The sequence below is a fragment of the Aphelocoma coerulescens genome, chromosome 20, assembly GCF_041296385.1.
Source record: "Aphelocoma coerulescens isolate FSJ_1873_10779 chromosome 20, UR_Acoe_1.0, whole genome shotgun sequence".
In the NCBI taxonomy this organism is placed as follows: domain Eukaryota; kingdom Metazoa; phylum Chordata; class Aves; order Passeriformes; family Corvidae; genus Aphelocoma; species Aphelocoma coerulescens.
The window spans coordinates 11780312-11806432 of NC_091033.1; the positions used below are offsets into that span (position 1 = coordinate 11780312).

The 26121-nt window shown below is 39.2% G+C and overlaps 1 long non-coding RNA gene across 11 annotated transcripts in view; it reads right to left on the bottom strand.

Moving 5' to 3' along the window:
- Positions 1-26121, bottom strand: part of LOC138121040 (uncharacterized) — a 174919-nt gene that overhangs the window by 49300 nt on the left and 99498 nt on the right. For 8 of the 11 annotated variants that reach the window (XR_011156049.1, XR_011156050.1, XR_011156048.1 and 5 more), the window contains exon 4: positions 994-1112. This is a non-coding gene — a long non-coding RNA (uncharacterized lncRNA). Of the gene's footprint in view, positions 1-547; positions 744-993; positions 1113-26121 lie in introns of those variants that run through there. The other 3 variants (XR_011156047.1, XR_011156056.1, XR_011156057.1) reach the window with 2 other exon arrangements.

The window sequence follows — 26121 nt, forward strand, 5'->3', positions numbered from 1 at the left end:
TTCAGACCATCTTGTCCTGGGAGAAGAGGCCAACCCCCACCTCCATTTGTAGGAAGGTGCCCCTCCACAGGAAGGCTCTGCAGGGCAGAGACAGAGCTTGCATTTCCACAGGGATTTCATGGTAATGGTAATCAACAGATAAAACCACCAGAAGGACTGAAATGTCTTAAGGAGACTGAACTGTAAGAAATCACGAGCCATTAATTCAGCTGCTTAGAGAACAATTTAGGATTGTCACTTATTTTCTGTCTCATTTTCAGATGACATATGGCCGTGGTTTCCGAATACAGCCAGCATTTAAACATTGACTGTATAAAGAGAAAACACTCTCATTATTTCAAACCTTTAGGGAGGATAGTTTAACTGCCCAGTTTCATCTGATTTTGAGGTGGGGAATTGCCAACTCTCCTTAAGCAGCTGACCAGGGCACCCGACAGATGCGCTCAGAATTAGCACATTTTACACTTTCAATGCTGAGACTTGAATAAGAAACAATAATTTCTGCAGCTATCAAATTAGTAAAATCTTGTTGGTTTTGTATGTTTTTTTAATTCTTAGTAAAGAAAACACAAAAGTTCAAGATGAGAAGAAAAATGTACAACAAGGTAAATGTATTAGTGTGATCCCTAAAGCACCCAGCACCATATGCACATGTTTGTGAGGGATTCTGCTCCAGTGAACAACTCAAACAACACATAATTTCTCTGATCCTGCTTGATCCCTGGAGAAACACTTGCAGGTCGCTGTTTAAATGAGGAGAAAATTGGTCATAAATCAACTTAATTTTCAAATATATTAATCCAAAGAGAACCCAATTTTTTGTGAAATGGTAGCATTTAGAGAGGAGTATAAGTAAATCTCAGTAAGAAACCCCCTCGAGTTTAATCTTAGCTATCATCAAAACTGATATTGTCTTTCTCACTTTTCAGGTCTCCAAGTTTCAGCAGTGATACAGAACACAAAGGTATAATTGATCATAAACAAAATACTTACATTTTTGTACATGTAAGTATGATGGAATATTTGATCTTCCCTTTCTTGTCTGACTTTGGATAAAGTATAGGCTATGAAGAACAGCTGTTACATGCAATTTCTGAGGCCTTGTATTTCTTCTGAAAGGAAATGGTTTTAAATCAGAATAAGGTGACATGGTTGCTTTAATGTCACAACTTTTAACTAGCAAGAATAAAATAAATGTTTGAATTCAATAACATATTTCTCTCTGTTCTGCCACGTACTGGCTGAATGAAAAAAACTTTGCAATTGTGTCCTGCACTGGTACACAGGAACACTCACCCCCACTCCTCTCCCCAGGGAGCTTGGTAACAGTTGTACCTCTAGAAGGTTTTTCCTTGCATCACAAAACTATCACACACCTCACCCCAATCAAGCTGTGTGCAAAACAAAATGAGATGCTTTGAAATGGTGACAGAGCTGCTCCTTTCCATGGCTTGGGTGGAGAAGCAGAAAAAGTTTCCTGACCAAGATCCTACCCCTTGTGCACGCAGTTACCGATAGAATTTCTCGGGAGAAGGATTTAGTGAGGGAGCTAATCCTGCAGAGCACTGTCTCTACTCAAGTGGAGAGAGCTTGCCAGGGATGCTCAGCATCTTACAGAGCAGACTCCAAGTGACAGCACGAGAACAGAATGACTTCAAGGTCAGAGAGATGCAGAGAACGTAAATCTCTGCACGCTCCAGACACGGGCTCTGCACAGTGCCCATATTTCACATTAGAAGTTGCCACATCATTTTTATAACAATTTTTGGGAAGGAGAGGGGGGAAAAAAAAATCAGCAGAAATAAAAAGCAAATAAGCTTCAAAGACAAGAAAGTCAAGATTCCAGAAAATATGTGTACTGAATCAGAGACAATTTGGACTCTACCGCTTTCTCATTAGCTGGAGGACAAATTTTCCTCTCTTGTCCTGTTACAGAGTTAATGAGTAAGGTCAGACTGAACTGAAGCCAGCACTTTTTTATATCAATATGCAGCATGTTGGTACTGAGGGATGTGCTTTTATCTCTAAACGCAACAGAATCTTAAAAACATTCATAAAGCAACAAACAACCCAACCCCTGTGGAAAATCCAGACCAGTACTGGAGTGACACACAGCTGCTCCCAGTCTCTTCCCAGAGGCAGAAGATCCAGTGATTAAAGCACACAAATAGGGCTGGACATCTCATCTCAGCACTGATTTACTGCGTGACCCTCCCCACCTCCTTTCAAGCAAATTATGCAGTCCCTGTCACTTTTTTTTACCACATGGTCAGGAAAATTCCCATGTTTCTCTAGCCCACACAAATTGTGAGAACCAATTATCATTTGTGAAATGCTTTGAATATACATTGTCTGAGCACAACTAAGGGAGAGAATGGTAATTACTCATAGTTTTCACTTTCCAGCACATTTAAAACAATTTTCCGTGCCTCAGCTGAAGTGATCACACCCAAACCTGATCCCCCTCAAACCACTGCTTTCAACAGGGAAACATTACAGTGCAAATGTGTAAAACAGACCAGGGAAGTCTGAGAGTCTTCACTAAATATGCTGGCTGTTAGATAAGATGAATTACAAAGTTATTCTCTTGAGCATTTAAATTTACAACTCTCATCTAATTGAAGCCATTCACATACAGCGTGTGTAGTGTCCCGTGGATAATGATGAACTAAAGTGTGCTAAATACTTGAAAAGCAAAGATTTTCCTCCCTGAATGAGAGGGAATTGTATCTACAAATACATTTATACATACTTTTATATAAAACACAGCCAGATATATGTGAGTTTATAAAAACACCAGTGTTACAGAGAAATCAGGTATCTATAGTAACAAGATGCTGGTATTCTAATGCCACTGTGCTTCCTCATAATAGGACCATTAATGAAATAGTTGTTTGATGTTCCATCACATGTAATGATAGCTTTTTGTGCCCTAAGTAGACAGCAATACAGATGTGTGCAGATATGTTGTTATTGCCAAAAAACTCCTCAGCAAGGCCATCAGAAAAACCCATCATTCCAGCCTCGCTTTCTTTGATTTGTAGTTGAAATATTCCCAATCTACACTTAACAGCAAAAATACCTGCAATTCTGAGAATGCAATGGCTTCCCACTCGCTGCAATGTAAACAAACAAACAAACAAAGATAAAAAGCATTAACCTGATGAAAAGAGTTCATTTGCAGTATGGAACTGTTGAATGAGGATAGTGACAGCCTATCACGTTTTAGGGCACATCATGAAAACTTGATGACCCTGGAGCTCTCTCTCATTCCCTGGAAAATCTGTACTTCACTGGCATAAAATTCTATGTGGATTTTTTTAATCCAATAAGAGAGAAAGTCTAGTTTTGGGTAAGGATTATTCACTACAATATTCTTTAATTTTTTAAAAATTTATATTACTACTTTTTCCTATGCAACCACTGCTTTTTTTTGTTAGCAGATAAAGCAAAATCCACTCACATTTGGACAAATATCCTTGACTGATCAGACTGTCTTATCCCTGGCTGGCTGGAATTTACATGTTGCAAGACAAATGCCTTCCTTTCTTTCTTTTGGTTGTAAAGTAGAAAAAAAGAGTCAGTTTTAAAGCCTCAGATGTGAAATAATGTTCTCTGTGGCTCATTTGTACCAACACACTTTAAGAGTGTTTAAGGCTGGGCTCATTTACACTTTTCTACACTCCAAGGCCTGATGCTGTAATTTCTGGAAGAGAAGGAGCTTCCTGCTGTTCCCAAGCCCTAAACTGAGGAACAGATCAGCTCATGGGGTATTTATGACAGCTTATTCTGACATGTAAGGCCTGGCAGCATCATATCCTCGTCTTCAGCTGGACTTGGAACTTCTGTGACAGGCAGGAACTTGTTCAAAAATATTGCTACACTTATTTTAGGTCTGTTTTAAAGAAACGAGAGTTTGAAAAGGATGTTTACCACAGATGGTGGATTATAAGGGGTCACACACGATACAACAAACTGTTTTTAACAAACAAGTGGTTTGTGTCCTATTTTCCAAACAGGTTTATAAGGCAGTCTTCAATCTGGCTCTTAAATTCCACTTTGTTTTTAAAGTACTATTTCTCAGCTTCAAGAAACGATAACAGCACCTTGAAAACAAAAGCCAACATATTCAGACATCTGTGCAAAGATAAAAACAAACAGTTTAGAGACAGAACACAATCAGTATGGGCAATTCATACAAGCGTGTTCCAAGGAGAATGACATTACAGAGTAGTGCCTTTCAGCCTGCAGGACGTTCTCACAAGTGTCACACTTCTGGATATTGTCCCTGCATGGTGATGGCTGCTCCTCACCCACACTACAGCTGCCAGCCCACTTTGCAGTTATATGCTCCTAAATTCAGTGCCCTGAACAGACTGGTCAGCTCTTCTGCAGGGGAGAGAACTAAACCTGCTGCAGCTTCCATGTGATGATCTAAAGGGAGCCAAGAAGATTCAGCAACCTGAGCACTACCCATGGTACAGGAGCATGGGACAGGCTCCTTTCCCACTGCTGGCAGGAGGGTGCCCAACCTCAGAGCTGGGCAGCTCTGCCACTGAGAGAACTAGGGCATTAAGTGTCTGCAGCACCTTCTGGCTGCAGCTCCTCGTGACTGTTCTCACACACTTATTCTGTGTATTTGGCACAGGAGTTATCCTATTGTGTCTTTATCCGCTAGAGAGTTGATTTTGGGAGAGTGTTATAATACTGAAATTAATGCTTATTAAGGAGGACACACTTTTTATTCACTGTTCTACTGCACATATGTGTATATATTTCTGCAGGAAAAGGCAGTGACCATGTTGCCAAAGCAGAAATGTGTGAAGAGCTTTTAGAACAAAACAAAAGATGGATGTCTTGCTATGTAAAACACATCCTTACTAAGGACATTTTCACCTTGAATCCTATCAGCCCTCACTTTCAGATGAATTCTGTCATTGTTTGTGTGCATTCAAACAGCAAAGGATGCTTTACACAGCTACAGTTTTATAACTGTTTGCCCTTGGCCCAGGCCCATTGGAATAAGTAGAACTGGTAAACATCCTGCTCGAACAATGCATTTCTTTTGTTACCTGAGTTTAAGGTGTAATGAGTCAATTTTTTTTCTGAGTAATTATAAAGCATTCTTGATTTTCAAACCTTTATGACATATAGCGAAATATGACTTATAGCATAGAAATAATAATAAAAGCTCTCTAAAAGTTTATAGCCTCCTGCATGTTGTAAAAATGCCTCACACATTCATTATATCTCCCACTAGAAAATTATTTCCATGATATGCTTTCATGAAGCTGGAGACAGTTTCAACACCTAGGCTATTGAGAAGGAAAACTATTATTTTCCTTTTGATAGACTGAGGCAACCTTTCAGCCATTTAGCAGCTGCAACATTTTCAGACACAAAGCTACCCTTGCTTTATAGAAAGGGAAAATTAAAGACACTGTGATGATTTGATTTATCAAATATGGGTAACTAAAAAAAAAGGAGGGTTGGTGGTAGTGTGAAGGAAGTATCTGTCCAGAGCACTGAATTACTGGATTTGGAACACACAATTAATTTTAAATACAAAACCATCTTTATAATAACTTCATAACAAAGTTATAATAGCATTAAATAATACGTTGTCCAAAAGCCTGAAAACCATAATATAGAGTCTAATTGATAAGAACTCAAATTCACTTATCTAGAAATTTATTTAACCCAGGCACAGCTATTTTCCCCATCTATAGGTGTGTGTGTCTTTGCAGAGGGAAGAGCACTGGAAGGGGTTGGACACAGGGAATTCTAATGCCCAGTATGGGATTAAAGGTTGATAAAATGTGACAAAACCATATTGAAATATTTTGCTGCTTTTAGTTGCATTTGGAAAATTTTTCAATTATTCTAGCACAGGACCAAATAAAATTCCCAAAGGGGATGTGCTCCTATAGTCCATTTGTCCTAAAGTACTCCATTTTTACTGCATAATGCAGAATTCAAGATTTGCACCAGCACGAAGTTCAGTTTATTTCCTTACATGCTTTCCTAAAATCCTAAACACAGCAAGTAGGTATTATAATTATCTCTGTAGAGATTAATTGTTATTAAGACTTTACCCAGTTCTGTCATGAAGTGTAAGTATTTTCCTTGAGTTAAGCCAGAAGTAAATCACAGCATTACATTTGATGTAATTTCAGTGAGGTGTTTGTGACATCCCTGAATTGCAGGGGGAATATAAAAGCAAAATGTTGTCTGAGAGTGGTTTATTGCTGTGAAACTCCTCTTTGCATCTTCGTTTTCTGCTTCCACACCTTTTTCTTCTCTCAGAGAGCTAAATAATGTGAGATCAGGAATTCTGCAGTCTGTTTTCAAACAGGGCTGCCTCTGGGCCCGTGCAGGTTCCTCTGGATGGCTGCTCTAACCTGGACAGCCTTTCTTGCCCTTTCCTGACATTCCTGCCCATCTCAGCTCCCATGGCCACATGGAGACTGCAGAGCTGACCCAGATGTTCTCTAATGTAGACTTGGTGCTCTGAATATCCAGATGTGCTCTAATGTAAACTGCTGCTCTGAATATCCAGATGTGCTCTAATGTAAACTGCTGCTCTGAATAGCCACAGCTCACTGAGAGCAGCAGACGAGCTCAGCTCCTGCCAAGGGAACTCACAGTAGCCTATGCTCCCAAGGCAATCATATCAAACAAATGACATTTCTCCCCATCAACATTATTAAAGCCTTTGTGTCATCAGATCTATTTATCACTGTCTGTCTTCCCTTTCTCATATCACACATCTTGGTCTAACCAAATTCTTAAGCATCTCTCATGAGGCAGCAGTTACAGCCTTCATGTCTTTTCCAGCTATACACACATAATTAATAATAATAATAATAATAAATAACTGTGTGCAGCTGGATGAATTATTCATAAATATATACCAAAATGTTTGACGTTATCTTCATCTTCATACATACCCAAGAAAGATGACTGTGTATATTTCAAAGTCATTTTTCTGTTAGATAGAGGAGTAAGAGTTTTGATGTGTGCACAGTTAAGTAAAGTCAAGTGAGTGTAATGCAAAGCAAAACTTTCCCAAACCCACACCATTTTTGCCAGAGCACAGAGCTGGCTGTGCCAACAGGAGGCTCTGCACGTGTGTGCAGTGCCCACAAACACAGACTCATTGCTAAAGCTGTGCCGACATTCCCGCTTCCATTTCTTCTTCCATCCGTGCTCCTGACAATTTACCAACGTTTTTAAATATAACTACTCACTTCCCTCCTTTCTGCAGAACTGCAATTTTGGAAACTGCCTAAGTAAGTGAATTTTTTTCCTGTTTCCATTATACTGGGATCATTTTAACAGAGTAGAAGAAAATGCCACATAATATTCTGCCTTACACTTTAAAATACAATTATAGTCAAAACGTGAATCTAAAAATGGACTCATGGGACCAAAGTCTCAGACACTGTAAAATGGCACAGATTCATTCTCTTAGGCAGAACTGGAGTGTATTGCTGAGAATTTGACATAGCAGCTTTATATCAATGAATTCATTTAAAACTGCAGTAGCTTCCAAGGAAAGAGTTTTCCTGTTCACCAGCCTGATAAACAAACTTGTAAATTTAGTATCAGAGTCCTTGATATTGTGTAAGTGGCTATAAATGATTCTGTAGTCAATTAACAATTCTGTTACTGATATATGAGCCAGATTTAAACTAAATCAGTCTCCCACATTTGCAGGACCTTGGTTTGTGCAGCAAATGCAGCTCTGAATTCAGGCAGCATTTTACCCTGGTAAACCCCAAAATTTATCACTAAACTTATGGACTTGACTCTGGACCATAACTGCACTTCATGAATTTTTATTCCTTAATTTCTCTTGGCTTAAAGAAGTATTTATTTATGCAGACCTCCCACCAAATTTATGTTTGTCCTCCAGGGAAGATGGCAGGAAAAGCAGAGCCCTTCCCGTCAGTGGCCATGACAGCACAGACACCAGGACAGAGGCTACACTGGGGGATAGAGCCTAAAGCATAAATTAAGCCTTTTTTAGATCTGCAGGATGAGTGGATGGGGCTTTGTCCCTCCTCTGAGTAAATCTAGTTCAGCTCTAGCTCAAGCTTTCCAGCCAGTTGTGTACCAACGCTAAATAACTTACACAGAACATTGCCTGCTTTTCATATATGTTTTTGACTTTCACAGACAGCTCACTAGCAAATGTCTATCTTACCACCACTAGGAATACAGAGAACAATTCATATTAAATAAAGCAAATTCAGAAAAAGTCAAATGCATTTTTATATCTTTCTCATGTCCACAAAGTGGGACCTACCTAGAGCTCTAATATCTCTAGACTTCAACTGCTAGATCCCTAATACCAATACACAATAGAAACAGGGGAAATATCTAAGTCAATTTTTTTTTAATGTATTTAAAACACACCAGTGGTATCTTTGAGTGAGATAAACCAGTGTGTCTCCACTGACAACAGTGGAAGCTGAGTGCTGCTACACCATCACAGATGAGAGGATACAGAAACTCAGCTGGGTAACATCGAGAGCAACTCTTTAGCACTGCTTTGTATTTCAGAGGCTCTCCTCACTTTACTTACCAGAACAAGTGTTCTGTTTATTAATAATTCCCCCCATTTCTATAGAAACAACCAAAACAAACAGAAATTTCCTACACTTTCCATTGCTCAAGTTCAAATGCATGACTGTACAACTAAAATAAATACCTAGGAATATTTGAAAAATAATATAATTATCTCCAAAATGTGCTAATAGTCCTAAAGCAAATGGGTTTTTATTGCATTTGTTACTTGTGACCTCTTAGCTCAATAATTCAGCAGAAGGTGACTGCAACCACTTTCCATCTAATGGAAGGAGTAAATGCTGTTTGGTATTTCTGCAAATCTCAAATAATTGTTTCTTTGAAACAGAGGAAGTGATACTAGACACAAAGATGCACAGCCAGAGGATTGTGTAGCCATAGGAAAACACGAATTTTGTGAAAAGTAAAGAGACCCTATCCAAAAGTCACAGCTCAGTGTGGAAAAGGACTTGGCATATTCCTCAGAAAGGAAAAACACATGTCAAAGCAATACCTAATATATTAAAAATGGATAATCAATATCAAATATCACTGAAAATCAATAAATAATTGATTGATTTTTCTAATGGAAACCATCCAGAGTGGCCCAAGTGCCCTAATTCCCAGCTCACTTGCACTAACAGGCACCAGCCCAGAAATGTAGCACTCAAACCCTAACTCCTTTCTCACTGGAGAGATCTAACAATTTCCACCCCAAAAATGCACTGTCTAAACGAGATTCTGGCCCAGTAACTCCTCCTTCTTCCTCTGATCCACTATTGCTGCCAGTTTGGCATCACAAATTCACCCAATCACAAACATAACTTTCTAGACCATTTGTTCATGTTGTATTATCACTTTCCCTGTGTCTTTCAATTAAAAACTCCAAAGGAAGTTAGTTTATCTTTCATCCATTTCCCAAGACTGTTTTCCCTGCCCCTGAAAATTTCTGCTTCTTTAAACTCCATCAAATAATGTGGCTAGTTTGGGTTTTAGACTGCCAGTGAAAAAAACCACACAAGAAGATTGTGGTAATGGAGACCCCAGCTGACATCTTCCTTTGTAATGTGTTTCATGTGCCCTCAGATCTTTTCATTAAATAATTCAGTGTCTGAAGGGGGGAGGACAGGACAGGGAAGAAATTGATTTTAGAATTCATCATTAAATGCCCTTGGATTTTTTTTCCTTTTTTCACTCCCTTTGTTTTTCTAACAATAGTGTGGCATTGTCTGTGGACAGAATCAAAGAGAGAACATCACAGAAATCATATCATTGGAGGGTTGGTGTCTATACAAAGTTTTAATATTTAAAACCTTATCATATAAGGTGTTTTCTGGGAACTCTTCATGGAAACTGATTTCTTTTTCAGTGCACAAAAATGTCCCCACAGTCACGCACACACAAAAAAGGGATTTTTTGTTAAGTGCTCTCCAAGTGCCTGGGCTGGGATGGCCTTTCCACCTCCACTGGCTGGCAGGTCAAGTGCCTCACTGCAGCACTACCACGGACTCCTGAAAGCATTTCCAGCTTTATGAGCAAACTGATAGAAAACACGTTAAGTGTGACCCTGCAATTACGTTGCATTGAGCAGGATCAGCCCAGTTATTGCCCCCTGCAGTCTCCCCTTTGTCAGCTCAAATGCAAAGAGCACTGATAAACGTTAATGGCAACCAAGTAATAGTTAAGCCTCAACACTAATTTTTAACCTGCCTACTTTGGTAATAAGTCCAGGGACTGCCATTTGAAGATAATGAGACAGCTGTCAATGGCATGGATGTGTTTTAATCCCACAGAACTACAGGGATGGCAGAGGAATCTGCAGAATGTCTGAGTTAATTCTATAAAGGTCCATGCGTCATCCATGATGCTAAAAAAGTCTTGTGAGAAGCACTCACATTTCTGTTTTGCCTGATGTAGAGAGGGGGGAATGGGAATCCTTTCTGAGTCAGACAGGTCACTGTCACGATCATCTTCAGTCCGGGTTTTCCCCCATTCCATATTCCAGGAAAAATTCTGGTCCATATTGACACCCATGACAGAGGGGTCACTTCCAGGGGCAGCCTATGCCATCGCTGTGATGGAGCTGGCACTGCACTGCCCCACTGGTGGGACCCTGTGCTGTCCCCACCTCGAGGAGTGAGTGCCCTGAATGGGAATGTGGGCTCTGAACAGCTCAGAGCTGGAAGCATTACAGCCAAGCCATTGTTCTCTGTGGGTGAGTAGGGGACAAAGAAATAGTTTTGCCACCTAAACCAGTGCGGCTCCAGCACAAACAAGGCTCCTGCCTGGAGGGTCCTGGGTACATTGTCACTTACTGGTCAGTTCCATGAGACAAAACCCCCTCCATCCATTTCCCATAATGAGCAGGTTCCTGCCTCCATATTCAGCTTACAACCCATAGTAAATACCCCTGAGTCCCAAGGGATCTCTGATCTCCTTCTGTTGTGCCTTCCAGCCTGAATGCCAGCACAAAGGCTTCGAGTTTTACTTCACACAGACCCTAGCCTGTCAGGTTACTTCTCCAAGAACTTTTCAAGCTAAGAGGTATAGAGGAATTTAAATCCTGTCTGTGGTGTAGCACGAGAGCTCTGAGTTATAACATTCACTTACACGCTGTGTCTGTTTTTATCCATCTGTGTCAATGACAACACACAGGGAGCCAACAACTTCAGCTATAATTGGTGAGAGTGTAGGTACAAATAAAACCCATTTTTTCTCTTTAGTATATACAACATATGGAGCAGAGCTGTGGGGTCAGGAGAATTATGTCTCAGTGTTCGTGGGCAGGTTTCTGACGGAGGTTTTATTTTTTGGTGTTGCAAGCTTTCAAGGAGTTATGACATTATTGTTTCTTTTTGGAGTGCCTTGATTGAGATCAAAGTTCAGGGGTTGTATTATGTTACCCAAAAATTGCTTTGCTCCTGTTCTTTCCAAAGAATTGCATGGATCTGAGCTGAGCAGCTTAAGTTGCAGCAAGCCTTGGCTTCATTTTTGCTTGCAATAATGAAAATCAGGACTAATGAAACACAATTAAGCTCATGTAAAAGAGAAGAGACTCCAACCCACATTTTTTTTCCTTGTTTTCCTGCCATGTTGTTTACAGAGTGGTTAAAAAGGAGTTACTGAAAAGACGCAATTTGTTTCAAATTGTTTTCATTGTTATATTTTCTTTCACTGCTCCTGCTTGCCAGGCCAAAGACTTTCAGGGTAATTTTGACTTCAATGCCCTTTATACTTATCATATAACTCCACAAGGGAATTATCATATGCAGGGTAATTAAGCATCTTTGCTGATGGTGGGCTTTGACTATGGCAAGATTCTTACAGTACTAGTCTTATTTTCTGAACTATTTTGTCATTTGCTAATTAGAATCTGGCCTTAAGGTCTTTCAGAAACATTTTCCTGAACTCATCTTATTATCCAAAACTTTTCTGTGAGTTTTCCTCGCCATCATATGGCAGCTAATTGCTGATGTATATATATTCACTTACAGCAGAACCTTTGTCCTTAGTGAGCAGCCCTTTCCTACAGCCCTCTTTTTCTCCAATAAAAAGTTGAAAACCGTTGCCCTGAGAAGGACAGAGAATGGATTTGTTGTCAAAACCAGCAGTAGCCTGTTGCTATTTTAGTGTGTGTAAACTTCATTCTGAGGATGCTGTATGGGAATATCCCGAAACCCCCTAGATAGGGGCTGAGATCTGAAACCAGGGGTTGCACACAGCTGAGAACACATGTGCTGTGAAATAACAAGATCACTCCAAGGTGAAATCGTGACTTGGAAGCCTTGGAGCAAAATTCAGGGAAATGGAGCAAGATTAAGAGTTTAATTGTGTGAAGAATCTGTTCTGTTTTACTTTACACACATGGATTTTCCCTGTAAAGCTAAAGGACTACTTGAATATTTAAGCACACAAAGTTAAACGCTTTTCTGGATTCAAGCCAGACTGCTCAGCAACTTGCTGCATTATCCCTCTAGAGAGCAGTTACTTTGTCTTTTGAAAGCCAATTTGTCCACCCTAATGAATCACTTCTTGCCTCTGTCCTGTGTTTTATTTCATTGGTTTTTACATGAATTTTTATGAGATGAAGCAACCATCCCTGCCACCCTTCAAACAGTTCTGATAACCCAAATATTCGGCCCAGAGTAGCACTGAATCCACACTCCTGGCAGGATGAAGATCCATAACATTACCTCTGGAGCACAAAGTATGATCACACTGTCTTTGCCAAACTTGAGCAAAAAAGGCAAACACAGAAAACTGCAGCTCAGGAGGATAAGAAGGGAGGTGAGTCAGCCACCAGCCCAACTTTATCATGGCACGATGTTCCTGTTCAGCTCTACAGAAATACAGAACACATGAGCATATAAAGAAAAAACATTGCTAACAGGCTTGTGTACTTCATAAACATACCTAAGAGAACTGCAGCTCTGCAAACAATCTGCCTATGACTGACAAAACATTTATTAAATCAAACAAGATGCTTTTGGCACTTCCAAAACAATTGAAATGAGAGGAGAAAGGATGAAGTGAGGACCTGAGTGAAACTATCTGGAAGCAAAAGTATCAAAAATACACATGCCACAGGACCCTCTAAACGTTATTTTCACTCATTTTCTAGGAATTCATTTTGCTTTAACATGGGCATAAAAATTGATGACAGCCCAACTGTCTTACACACTGATTATTTCTCATGATAAAATAAACATTGTCCATTTCTTAGCTCATTCCTTACTAGAAAAAAAAACATCAGATAGTTGCAAGGGACAACTGTGCTTTTCCAAAAGGAGAAAGAAAAGTTTAAACAAACGGAAACGCCTTTGACAGGATCGGGCCCGGAATCGGGAGTGGGGAAAAACTCGGACTGGCTCAGGGCTGGAACACGGAATGGGGGAAAACCCGGGCTGGATTAAGGCCAGAATATGGAATGAGGAAGAGCTCAATCAAGCCTCTCAAGCGCCAGAGAACTGAATAAAAGCGTTCAAAAAACCTGTCCCTTGGCAGCAGCAAAAATTTATCTCATCCTTTCCATGCCGCCCTCCGCTGCAGAGACACAGCCGGGGTGTCAGTGACCGCGCTTCCCCTCCGATCGGAGCCGTGGCAGAGCCCCCAGCACTGGGAAAGGCTCTGGTGGAAGCTACAGCAAGAGTAAGGTGGAATCAGGATGTGAGTAGATATTTTAAGAGCTAAAACAATCCCTCTATCTGATTTAAGATTAGACCTGCATTACAGCTCTTTGGGTTGACTCTTCCCATTCCCCGCTCTGGTTCTTACCAGAGCACTGAAGCTGATGAGAACTCAGCTGGGTTTTGCCCATTCCAGCTCAGGCAAAGTGGTAAACAAATGACAACACAATTCTGTGTCCTTTAGGTTAAAAATTGCTGCTTGGTTTTCTATAAAGTAATTCCAGCACTCGGTGCATTTTTCAGGAGATTTAAAATCTGTGGGAGCAACACCCATTCTGTCAAAAAGAGGAGACCTTTTGCTTGCATTAAAGCAGTGAAACAACTCCAGAAACACCATCTGAAGCAGAAGCCTCCAGCTCATCAAATCTACTGTACATGCATTATATGCATCACTATCCCCCAGAACAACAAAATTAGCCCGTGGCTATAAGAAAGTGCAAGTTGGCAAGGGGGATTTTATCCTTTTACTCCGTCCCTGACTTGTGGAGGAGAGACAGAGCAGCTGTTGTAGGGACCATACAGGATCTTAGGCCACATGGAGAGTTTAGAAGAATCAAACCCAGGGGTGCAGATGGAGAACTGTATCTTGCCCAGTTTAGTAAATTTGTCTCTCTGGATTGGATAAATTTGGCTATCTGCAAGAGTTTTCACTCTTGACAGTCTGCAGGAAGTGTTAGGAGTGTGTCCATGGCTGAAATGGATACTGTAATACTAAAAGACATTTTATATTTTTGGCACAAGAATGGTACTTAATTATTTTAAGCTATTACATTGCACCATGCAATGGCAGGGGGAGCCAAGATGATAAAATACCAGCTACAAATTCTGAGGTTTATTCTGCCCATCTATTTTTAGGTATTCAGGTTGCTATCAGCTCTTATACCATTTCCAGGGGAAATAACATGACAGACCAACAATTCAGTGGAGGGACTCAGAGCAGCCTGTCAAGCTCAGACTGTCAGAAAGACCCAGTTTGTTGGTATTCAAATTACTAGGGAGCTGGATGACCTGAATGTGGCTCAAAAGGCAAAAAAGAAACCACCTACCTGAATAACCAAAGGAAAGTCATTGCAGGAGAGGTTTGGAGCAAAGTAAATACTAATGAACTTATCTTTTTCCTCTCTACCCAGAGAAAATCAAAGTAATATTCAGGATATTGAATTCCAGCCAGATACCCATCCATACAGACTTCCCTCAGATGGAAGCTAAGTAGCGGAAAAGTGACTCTGGGATTCTGTTTCTGCAGTTTCTGAATCAGACCATTTCATAATGGATCTCTGAAACCTGTGATCAGATATGGCACTTGCAGCAAATTCTGAAAACAAGCATATTTCTTAGGAAACAAGCAGAAAAACCTTGCAGAGGTTAGCAGTAAAATAAAAGGAAGGAAATGGCTCTCAACCTACCTCAAAAATTGTATATATTTTAAAGTTCTGGCTATGCCTCAGCACAAGTACACATAACCTTTCATACCTTCATTGTTAAGATTTGCCAGTTAAGAAAGTGCTATTATCTGTCTTTTATAGATAGGGAACAGCACACAGAGAGCCTGACTAACTTGTTCAGTGTCATAAAGGGATCCCGCAGCAGAGATGAGAATTAAACTTTGTTCTCAGAGCTCTCCAATAAATGCCATTGTTCGTGAGTTCTTTAAATAAAAAGCATGTAACAGGAAAAAAAGAGGAGGCAAGGGAAGAGGGGTTTTGTATCATTAGAGATAAAGAATTGGAAGTGTTAGGAGGAAGAAAACTCAATGCAATTTAATGCAGGAAATGCTATAAGGGACTTTTAATGAATTAATTAATCTGACCACTAAAACCAAACCAACAAACAAAACCTAAGAGGGCAGAATATTTCTAATTAATTTTTAAATGGAAAACCACATTTTTAATGTGAAGCAGAAAATCAAGCCTTTTTCATTCCCAAATAATGTTGAAAACATCAGAACATGTCATCAGGTCTTCATAGCATTTAAAGGGAAGTTCTTCTGATTCAAATTTATCCATTCTACAATGTTCAAAATGACCAGAAAATCCCACCCTACCTGCATTTATTATGTTACCACTTCTGTGACAATAAAAGCTCATCAGTTAGGAGGTGCTCTATGGGAATGCAAGGTTGAAGAGGGTGTTTTTCAACTTGAAATAATCAATAATTTAGTTTTGATCAATTCTAATTTCTGTGCAAATCAATGTGGTAACCCTAGCCCATCTATTAAGTGAAGCCCATGCTGAATGAACTTCATCACACAAGCAATCTAAATTAAATTCAGACCTGTAACTCGATACTAAAGGGAAAAATTACCTGTGACGGTCAAAAGTTGGACTCAGTGACACCAGGAGTGGGGCCCACTGACAGAATTAGGAACACTAAGATGGCAAGCGTTCCCCCAATATCCCAGGAGCAGCTAAACAGCACAGGGGGTGATGCACTTTTGATACCTTGAGCATTTCCAAAATATATTCTCTGCAATATGGCAATTTCCATAAGAATTCTGTTGCACAGTATGCATTTATTTATGCACACCACATATTCATGCCTGTCAGGAGATGTGTGCATGAAGATTTACTTTAGTGGACTCCAAATGATGCCCCTTTTACTGGTGTTGAAACACAAACAAGCAAAGCTTCTCATATTTTAAAATCATCCCCATTAGCACGACCTCCTTAAGCAGTTAATTCCTGCTCTAGGATATATTTGTAGCATGGTTGGGATATGGCTTAAGGAAAAAGATCCTACAGAAATCTGCAATCTGGTCTGTCTCCAATTTTCCCTTCCTGCAAATATTTTCTGTTTGCTTCCTCATTATTCCTCAGTGAGATTCTCTGCTGTAACATAATTCACATAGAATGGTTTATGTTCGTCGTCGTCATTGCCTTGGAACACTACAATTAAAATCTTTCCCTGCTCCTAAATGTTGCCACTGTTGTGTGTTCTCCAAGCGAGCATTGTAAATGAACTATGAGGAAGGGAGCTCACACAAACAGAAGAGAACAGAGAAAACAAATCCTGTGCACTTTCCTCCTTAAATCACAATAAAGATCATAAAACCCCCACGAAAACAAGGGAATAATCCTCGATAGATCAGAGCTTACACTGACAAACTGCATGAAATCTTCCTTCTGGTGTTTCCTTCCCCTCCTTTAATTTAGTTGTAAACTAGCTTGGAATAAATTCTGGAGTCTCCAAATACGCATTGAGATGAGTGAGACGCAGGGAAAAATCTGCTTAGAAATAATCTGTATGTAAGGCTGCATTTTCCAAGCAATACTCTGACTTCATGTCCCCATGAGAAAGACTCCGTTCATCATCTAAAAGGCTGTAATTAATTGGGAAAAAAATAACTGAAGGCGATTACTGGGACACACATGGGAGGTGAGATAGACTATTAAATTTATTTCCAAGAGGAGATGTGGAAAGTATTACATTTCCTTGTCCAAATAACCTTAGTTAATATACATTGATCAACTACTGCTTCAGATATGTGCACGGCTTATCAGTTTATCAGCATCTCAAGGTTTTGTGCCAATTGTTCTGACATGTTCTCAATAAATATAATAATTGCAAAAAGGACAAAAAAAAATAAATGGGAAGATCCATCTTTCAGTGACTACTACCACCTCAGTAGATCAATATGTGTCATAACATTCTTATCACTTGGAAAACAGAAATCCTTTTATGGCAATAAATCTTTGGTATTTTAGTTATTAATTTAGATCAGTCATGACGGACCCATGAAATTTCAGACAGGCACAGGAAAAAAACCTAAAATTAATCCAAAGTAATTGTGAAAATCATGTGATCTTATGTTAAAACTTTCACCTGTTTCATGGGTTTGAGACTTTTGTCCAGATTTTCAAGGCCTATTTAATGGGACAGATTCTGGTTTTACCTTGTGATGGAATTCTGTAAAGCAAGTAAAATGAAACTAATGTGCTGTTTTATATTACTGTCAATCAGAGAATAGTCAAACCCTGTTTTCTGGAATTGGAACATGACAACTGTCATACCAAACAATAAAATACTGCCAAATACAGGGTAGATTATTGCTCCTGCAAACCATGAGCAATAGCAGGTGTTACAATATAAAGTATTGAAGTTTTGTGGGTTTTTTCCACATTTACACACTAGATAATTTTTTTTATCTAATCAAACTGGATGTTATTATTATCATTATTATTATTGTTATTATTATTATTTTTATTTCTATAACTATCTATAGTTAGTGACAAAATCCAGGTCATCTTGACTTTTAATATTGTAGCCCACTCAATATTTCTGTAGAGTAATAAATTAAACATTTTTCCTTTAAAGATAAATTCAACCATTGAACTTGATGATCTTCAAGGTCTTTTCCAACCTAAAAAATTTTATCATTCTATGACTATAGATTAACTAATTTTCCTGATTTGAGTAAACATTGATACCTACTGTCTGGTTGTGCTAAATCATGATTCAGGAATTTCTGTCATTGTTTGCCAATTCACACAGAACATCAACCATTCTTTAAAAGTTACATATGTGCAATTCACTTTGAGCCTAGGAGCTGCTGCTTCGACTGGGAAGGCGCTGGAAGAAAGCTTGGATATAAAAAATATATATAGATTGTGTATGTTCATGAAAAAAAGATGGCATCAAATATAGTCAACTTTTCTCTCACCCAAGGCTTGGAATTTATATAGGGCATATTTCAGGGAAAGGCTGTGGTTGTATTTCATATCTGGCTGCACCACCACAGCTGCAATACTAATCTTTGGCACAGGGGAAAGCTGTCATGTCAGACAAACTCCAGCTGTCCGCTCTGCCTGTCACTTCCTTCAGCTTCAAGTTTGCAGCAGAGGGATGGAGGGGTCTGTGTGCACATTAGCAGCAGGACCCGAGGGACAGGAGCAGGACAGGAGCTACTGAGCAGGGGGGAAGGTGGGCAGAAAGGGACACAAGCACATTAGAAGTGAGAAAAGCATTAAGAGAGGGTAGGATGGGCAGAAAATAAAAGCCTGGACAGGGAGTGGAAAGAGAGCAAGATGATAAAGAGAAAAGCCACTGGATGTCCCTTAGGGATCTTTGCCTTTTGGAGAGCAGAGGAAGTTGATGAACACTCGTTTTGGAAAGCTCTCAGTGTGCAGGTTCCTTTAAGGTAAAAGCTGGATGGCTCTTGGCTGGCTGCCATGTCCCTGGAATGATTCCTGCCCCAGAGCAATGACATCAGGACATGCATGATGGACTCCACCTGATGTCATCGTCTGGGGCTTCCAGCCATGTGTCTCTCAGGATGTGCAAAGCTAAAATTTGTGGAAGGCTGTTCAAAGAGAAGAGCAAGAGGCATTTGCCTCTTGAATGTGAGACATCCTTTGAGCACCCCCATCTCAAGGTGAATAAAACCTTAAAATTCAACACATTCTGGCTTCATTAATATACAGAATAACACTCACAGGAATTTTAGGTTCAAGTTCCCTCCAAGTTTATGAAAAATCTGGTTTGGGGATGTTTCTCCATTTGCCTGATACAGCCATGAAGTGCTGACAGAAAGAAAAGCCAGGAGGCCTGGAACACTCCCTGATAGCACAGGCATAACGAGTGACAGAGGCCAGGCAATATCCCCTCCCAGCCTGTGGGGAATTAATTGCAGCATTTTCATACTCTGTAGATGAGGTTTTGTGGTTGGGAAAGCTGGGAAAGATTTTGGAGATGGGTGTTACTACACTTTGTTACAGGGGTAAACATCAGTCCCTCTCAAAGACATTACTTCTTTATTAAAAAAGTCTTTTGAAAATATATGTTCATTCATTATTCAGTCTAAAATACTTCCGAAAAGTATTTTCCCTCTGTTCATATCGAGGTGGATATAGCAGTCATCCACAATCGAGGGCATCTTCATCCAAAGATAATGGAACAAGTAGCCCAAAGGCTGTTATTGCCCTGCACTTCTTATCAGTGGTCCTGCAGCTGGTCTTGAGGGAAACAAATAAAAAGGAATAAAAAAATTTGCTTCGCTCTGAGAATTAAACTACTGAACATTCTTTGCAGCTTTATACTTAGTCTAGTACTTTCTATTTCTCTTAGTTTGATAAAACTTTGGTCTATAATTAAGCTCCCCAAAGCATCACCCCAGTTTTCAGAGGTCTGGAATATATTGTCATAAGTCTTTTTGGGAAATTTTAAATTGCTTTCCAGTCTTTTGTCAGAAGTTGTATGTATTATACCGCTGAAAAGAGTTTCTTTTCAGTATAAAAAAAGTTTCTTAGAAAATAATAGTATCCATAATGCCATTTAATTTTCTTTCAAGAAGGGTCCTCCCCTTCAGTTTAGCTTTTGTTTAGCTTCTTTTAAGATTTTCAGATTTGCAGACATACAGTTTTGAAAGGCTGCTTCATTACTTTTTTCCCTCTCAATCATTTCATCAACTGATCATACAATGATATACAATGAAATTCAGATTCCAAGGAACAAATGAAAACAACTTCTAAAAAATATGAAACTGATAATCAAGAGCCAAATAAATCTTAAACCTACTTTTAAGCTCCAAAGAAAGCAGAGTGTTGTGCTTTTATATTTCTGTATTTCTGTTCTCTTTGCCAAAAGACAGGAGATTAATCTGAAAGGGGAAATGACCAACCCATGGGCTGTTCTAGGATGTGGCAGAACGGGCTCAATAACACTGGAAAAAGAGATAAATACCGAACCTGCCTCATTCAAATTACGTGATGCAAACTACAGGAATGGGTTACAATCACAGACTTCTCCTAAAATAACAACAAGCATCTCTCTCAACACTTTTGTCACTCCTCTAAGAATTTGCGTCCACAGTTAATTTTCAGTAGTTCCACAGAATCCCAAACTAACTAAATCCTTCCAGTGGTATTTTAATTAAAACATGAGGATCACATACAGAATATTTTAGCTAATTTAAGACGTGTTCACAGTGCTTTTACTGAATTTCATTAAAACTCACTGCAGGTGTATTTAAATTTTGCAATTTTATTTTTGTCTACTTTTTTTTTACTGTGAATGATGTTTCAAGGGCATATCAAAAACATACCAAATCAAGAAAGACTATTCAGCAAAATGAAGCTTTTCCCGTGCTGAGTAACTAAAGCTTTGCAGGTTTCCATGGCTCTGTATGAAGCTTAATCCTTGCTGAAATTTAAAAGTAAAAAAAAAAAAAAAAAAACCACCAAAAAAAACCTGTTTACCACCATGAGAGAAAGTCTTCATTAACTTTGGATTCTTGACCCTATTGGCAAGAAGTCATTAGAAATCTGCATATGCAATGGGGGAGGATGGTTTTGTGGTCAGAGGGTGGCTACATATTCAAGGGGTGACCACAGACATTGGGCTTAAACTTTCCTCTCTATTTTAACTTCTAGTTGTCAAAATAAGGATGATAATACCTTGCTAATGTCCTGGAATTACAGAATGCCAAAAGATCTGCCAAAAGAACTTGAAAAGGAAAAAACCCAACCATCAAGGCTTTAAAATTTTTATAGTACATCTAAAATTAGCTGCATATTTACTAAAAGCAGTTTGCACCTCAAGGAACTGAGTTCTAATCTGAAATAAAGAAATTCTGAAGAATACAGTTAATCATTACCCCGGGAAACTGGATGTTGTGAGGTGACTGTATTTATTATGAAGCATCTTTTATGTCTTCCTATAGATTGGAAGGAATTGTTGGCAATTCCACAAAATGAAACCATAGGCTGAACAAAGGTCATTGATAAAATTAATATGGTTTAGTGTGTTGCAATATATGAAAACCCCCACAAATTTTCTTCCACAGTTTTTCATTTCTCCAAGTCTAAATTAAACTTCCAGCATCGTATGCTGCATAGAGCCTGGAGCTGCCACTAATATACCTGTTTCCACGTGAAGAAGCAATTGTTTCTCAAGAAAAGATTGTGAAGCCAACAGAAAGAGAATGGGAATGAATTTGGTAAAGTTGTCCAAAGTGGAACTCAGCCCTTTTTGCATGATGTATCCTGCTTTGCATTCTTGTGTCATATAAAATTCCCATAATCTATATATGTTGCCAAAAATATACAACAAAAGAAAAGAAAAATCCCTTGTTTCTCACACATGCAGCAGGTCTTAGCAAACCCCAAAGCAATGAACAAAATTTAATACAAATCTGCCCTTGGGGGTTTTGTCACTTGCCATCGTTTCCACCACAGCAGTCAGAGCCACCCGTTCCACGAGCACTCACAAACAAGTGGCAGTGGAAATAAACACCCCTAAACCTGTGCAAATTGCTGAAATCCTGCCATTTTAGTGGTGAACACTGGCAGTGGAAAAGGCTGGGTAAACAAAATGTTAAAAGACGTTTTGCTTTAATTTGGTCCAACAGAGACTGTAAGAGAGCGCCCAGACAATAAAGGAAGCCATGGATTAGTCCCACGCTTTGTTCAGCCAATGCCTCTGCTCAGTTAAACTTGCCCTTCCTGACCTGCCTTCAAGATGTGTTATCATATTTTCTCTGAGTATTATTTTGGAAAAAAAAAAACAAGACAAGCAATTCTTTTTTATTGATTTCTTCTGCCAGGTTTCTTGATGCAGAAATATATTTTATGATCAAATTTCAGCCTTTACTTTTATGATAGTAAATAATATACAGAGCATCTTTTGCTATTTTTGTAAGGAAGAATTTGTGCACATGTGTTGAAGGAGGTAGAAGAAATGGGTCGTTTCAGAGCATTCAAAGTTCAATTCTCTGTATTTCCTGTTCAGTTCCTTCAATCTACTTAACAATAATCACCACTAGAGGTTAAGAGTCTAATATTGCCCAGAAGGTGAAAAAAAAAGTGAAAATCAACTTCTTCAAAACTTTCCTTCCTAATTGCCAATTAAATATTAATTAAGTCTTACTTAATACATAGATCTGCAATGCAGCTGAGTGCTACCAGAGCATGAATCACAGCTCTCCAGTGACTGGCTAATGAAGTCACCACTATGTCAGCCTGCACACACAGGCACGCAAAAGTTTATGAAATTAATTCATAGTGTAGTTTCAACATCTTGAAAAATTGCAAATAACCTTCCCATCCTGCCTTTCAGGATGTCTGCAGACATCCCTGTGTCTTTAATACTAAACAAGGGCTGTGTCTGTCTGTGAGGGCTTTCAGGACAAGCTCGTGTGGTTTCTTGTCCTTGAAAGAAAAGGACTGGCTAAACCCCCAAAAATGTGTAGCAGGTACATACACTGTGACCTCGAACTGGAGACAGGTTTGATGGCTCACAGAAGAATATTTGAGAGATTTGTTTAAAGAAATATAAAGAGAAATCTGCTCTTCCTTTAGGCACTGATCATGTGGACTATAAAGGAGTCAAAATTAGTTAATACCCACTAGACATATTTATAAAATAAAGCTAAAAGAGAGGGGTTATACTGAAAGCCCATCTTTTATTTTGTCAGGGAATGGGCAGGGATGGAAGAAAGGATCATATGCAGCACCTGACTGCTACAGAATGTGGAATCACAGAACTCATCTATAATTTACAAGTTACTGCAACAGTTCATATACAGCTACTTCATATAGTTTTCACCCCAGCAGCCAGAGTAACGCTGACAGAAGGTTTTCTCACAAAGTGAGGATGGTCATTAGCTATTTCTCTGGAAATTCTTAAAAGAAATAAAAATATATAGAAATATGCAACCTCACAGATTTTTGTGAGCAGGGCTGACTGACAGAATGACTTTGAGACCACCGAATTCTTGGAAAGTTGTACGTGGTGTTGGTGGGGAAAACAAAGAACCTGTTCAGATTGAAAAAGGGAGAAATTATGAAGCAAGGTACAAACCCAGATGTTTATCTATACACAAACCCAATACAAATGCATTAAACCATCACTTTATCTAAGTTGATTTGCTTTTGAATGAAAATTCTGCAGATAATTTCTTCAGGGAAACATGAACGAAATAACTGTTTATTCAAATGGTGGCTTCTTTACTTGACAGCAATTGTTGAGTGTGAGGAACCAGCAGACCCCACCATGCTCAGTCACCCAGAGCTGGTTGCACATTAGGAACACAATAAACAGTGAGGAGCGTGTTTAATGCCTTTCCTCGTAAATGGGAAAACATAGATTTTCTTTAACAAATACCTTGGGAAAAGAAGCTTCGTGTTGTCAAATATTGAGTAACTTAATCAATATGCAGCACTAAAGAAAGCTGAAGCACTCTAAAATACCATTACCTCAGCAGGTATGAAAAGCAAGATTTCAGCCTTTCAGGTTTTTCAGGGGGGAAATGCAGCAGGATTAATTTTTCGTTTCATGAAAAGGACTGTCACAATAATAACTGGCCTCAGCAGAAGCTCTTATGTGCATAACAGAGAAAATCATGAAGAATACATACTTAAATATCTAAAATCTGTCTTGGAAAGTCCTCCCTTTCTCAGCTTACAGAAAACAACATCCCTGTATTTCTGTATAGAAAAAGATACACCTCAACATTTCCATGGTGTAGGAATGCTTAGAAAAACAGTAAATATACTACAACTACTGAGAAAAAATAATATTATTTGTTTATGATGCTTTTCTAGCTTGAGATTTGCATTTAATCTCACTTAAAAAATGCAGAGGGAAGTGGAGATGTCAGTTTTCACGGTTTTCTGGTTTTAAATACACATAGAATGATACAAATGTATTTTCTCCAGTTTCTCCACCACAAATTCAGTATATTCCCATGTCTTAGACCAAACCCCAAGTATTTCCATGACAGGTACTTTGTTGAATCTTCTGTTCAGTTCTGCTTTTAGAATGTTTTTATTTTGAAAAAAAAAATTAAATATATATATATGTATACACACACTTTCTGGATCAAGGATCTTTCTCTCAGTAAGTGAGCTGTTGTCAAGAAGTAACAATCAAGCAATCAAGTAAATAGCAAGACAAAATCTTTGCCTGCTGCCAAAATTCTCAGCTTCAGGACACACTAAGTACATAAGGGAGGTGAAGAGAAGGCTGAGATCATTTACATCTTCCCAGTTATCAAAGAGATAAGTTCACTGGAGCACAGGAACTCTAAGGAAGAACATATCCAATTGTCATGGGATTTCCAATAAAATTCAGACAGTCCACCACAGCTTTTTCCTTGGCATGACTGAGCTCTGCTATTCCAGTGGTGCTTTTGTAGGTTATTGAACAAGCATCTCTCCTGCCCTTGTACAGCCCTGGATTCTGTTATTAAATGGCATCACAGCTTGGCTTTGGTTTGGATTTTGGGGCTTCTCCAAGATTCTGCATAGGAAGAAGGCTTCAAAGCCTGCTTTGCTTCCTGCTGATCCACAGGGTCAAGCACTGGTGAGTGCTTTGGGCCAGGGCACACACAAGGTCAGAACTGACAAAATCCTGGAGAACAAGCAAATTACTCAACAGCAGCAGTGACTCTAAAGACAAGAGGAAGGAACAGGGATGTCTCTGACTTGCCCAATGAGCCACTTCCCAAACCACTGCTGCTGCACCTACTTGGAACGTGCAGCACCTCTGCACAGTCCTAAATCAGCATCCCTCTAAACCAACGTCTTCATCCTCCACAGAGTCATAAAACACGGCATAAACCATGGTGCTACAGCTCGAGCTGACCTGGAAGCTGATTTGTTCCAGGCTTCTCAGGTGCCTGGTGCAGCCAGGGACTGCCAGCTCTTTGTCACCTGCTCTCTGTGGGGGATTTTCCAAACCAATTGCAAGTTAGCCTGGAGGCCACTGCACCTGCCCTCCAACCAAATCATTTGCTGGTGAAAATTAAGATCCGAATCGCTGGAGACTGCCAAATGGAAGGTACAGCTCCCCACACATCATTTTTCAAAGGCAGAAAACAAGCCAAATGCAAACTGAGGTTAATGCAATATATACAAGAAGGAGAAATACGATTAAATGTGATGTATGTGCCAAGAGGCCTTCTGCAGGCAAGGGAAGAAAGAGAATAAGGTTAACATCTTTGATTTTTCTCCTCCCCATCCCCAAGAGCTGAGAGGAGTCTTCATAGCATCAAGGTCAATTCTAATCTTATTTCCTTATTCCTCACAGTTATTTCATTACCTTCATTCCCATTTTTTAAACTTCAGAGCAAAAATATTTTTTCCAGAAATTTCTGCAATCCAGGATCAGTTAGATATCATAGCAGCTTATTTTAAATAATTAGCAAGCATGAGATGTACAAAGAAACCTCTTTAAACAATAGCCACCTGCAACAAATTCTGTAAGAAAATGCACCCTTTTCTTCTTCTGAATGATTGCTGCCTCTCATGAAAACATTAGCGTTTTGCACACAAAAAAAAAATGATGTAATTAGCAAGAACTTTCTCTATTTCTGTTCTCATTATTGCTGATTACCAAAAATTATCAGGCAAATAATGTCTGCTTTCTC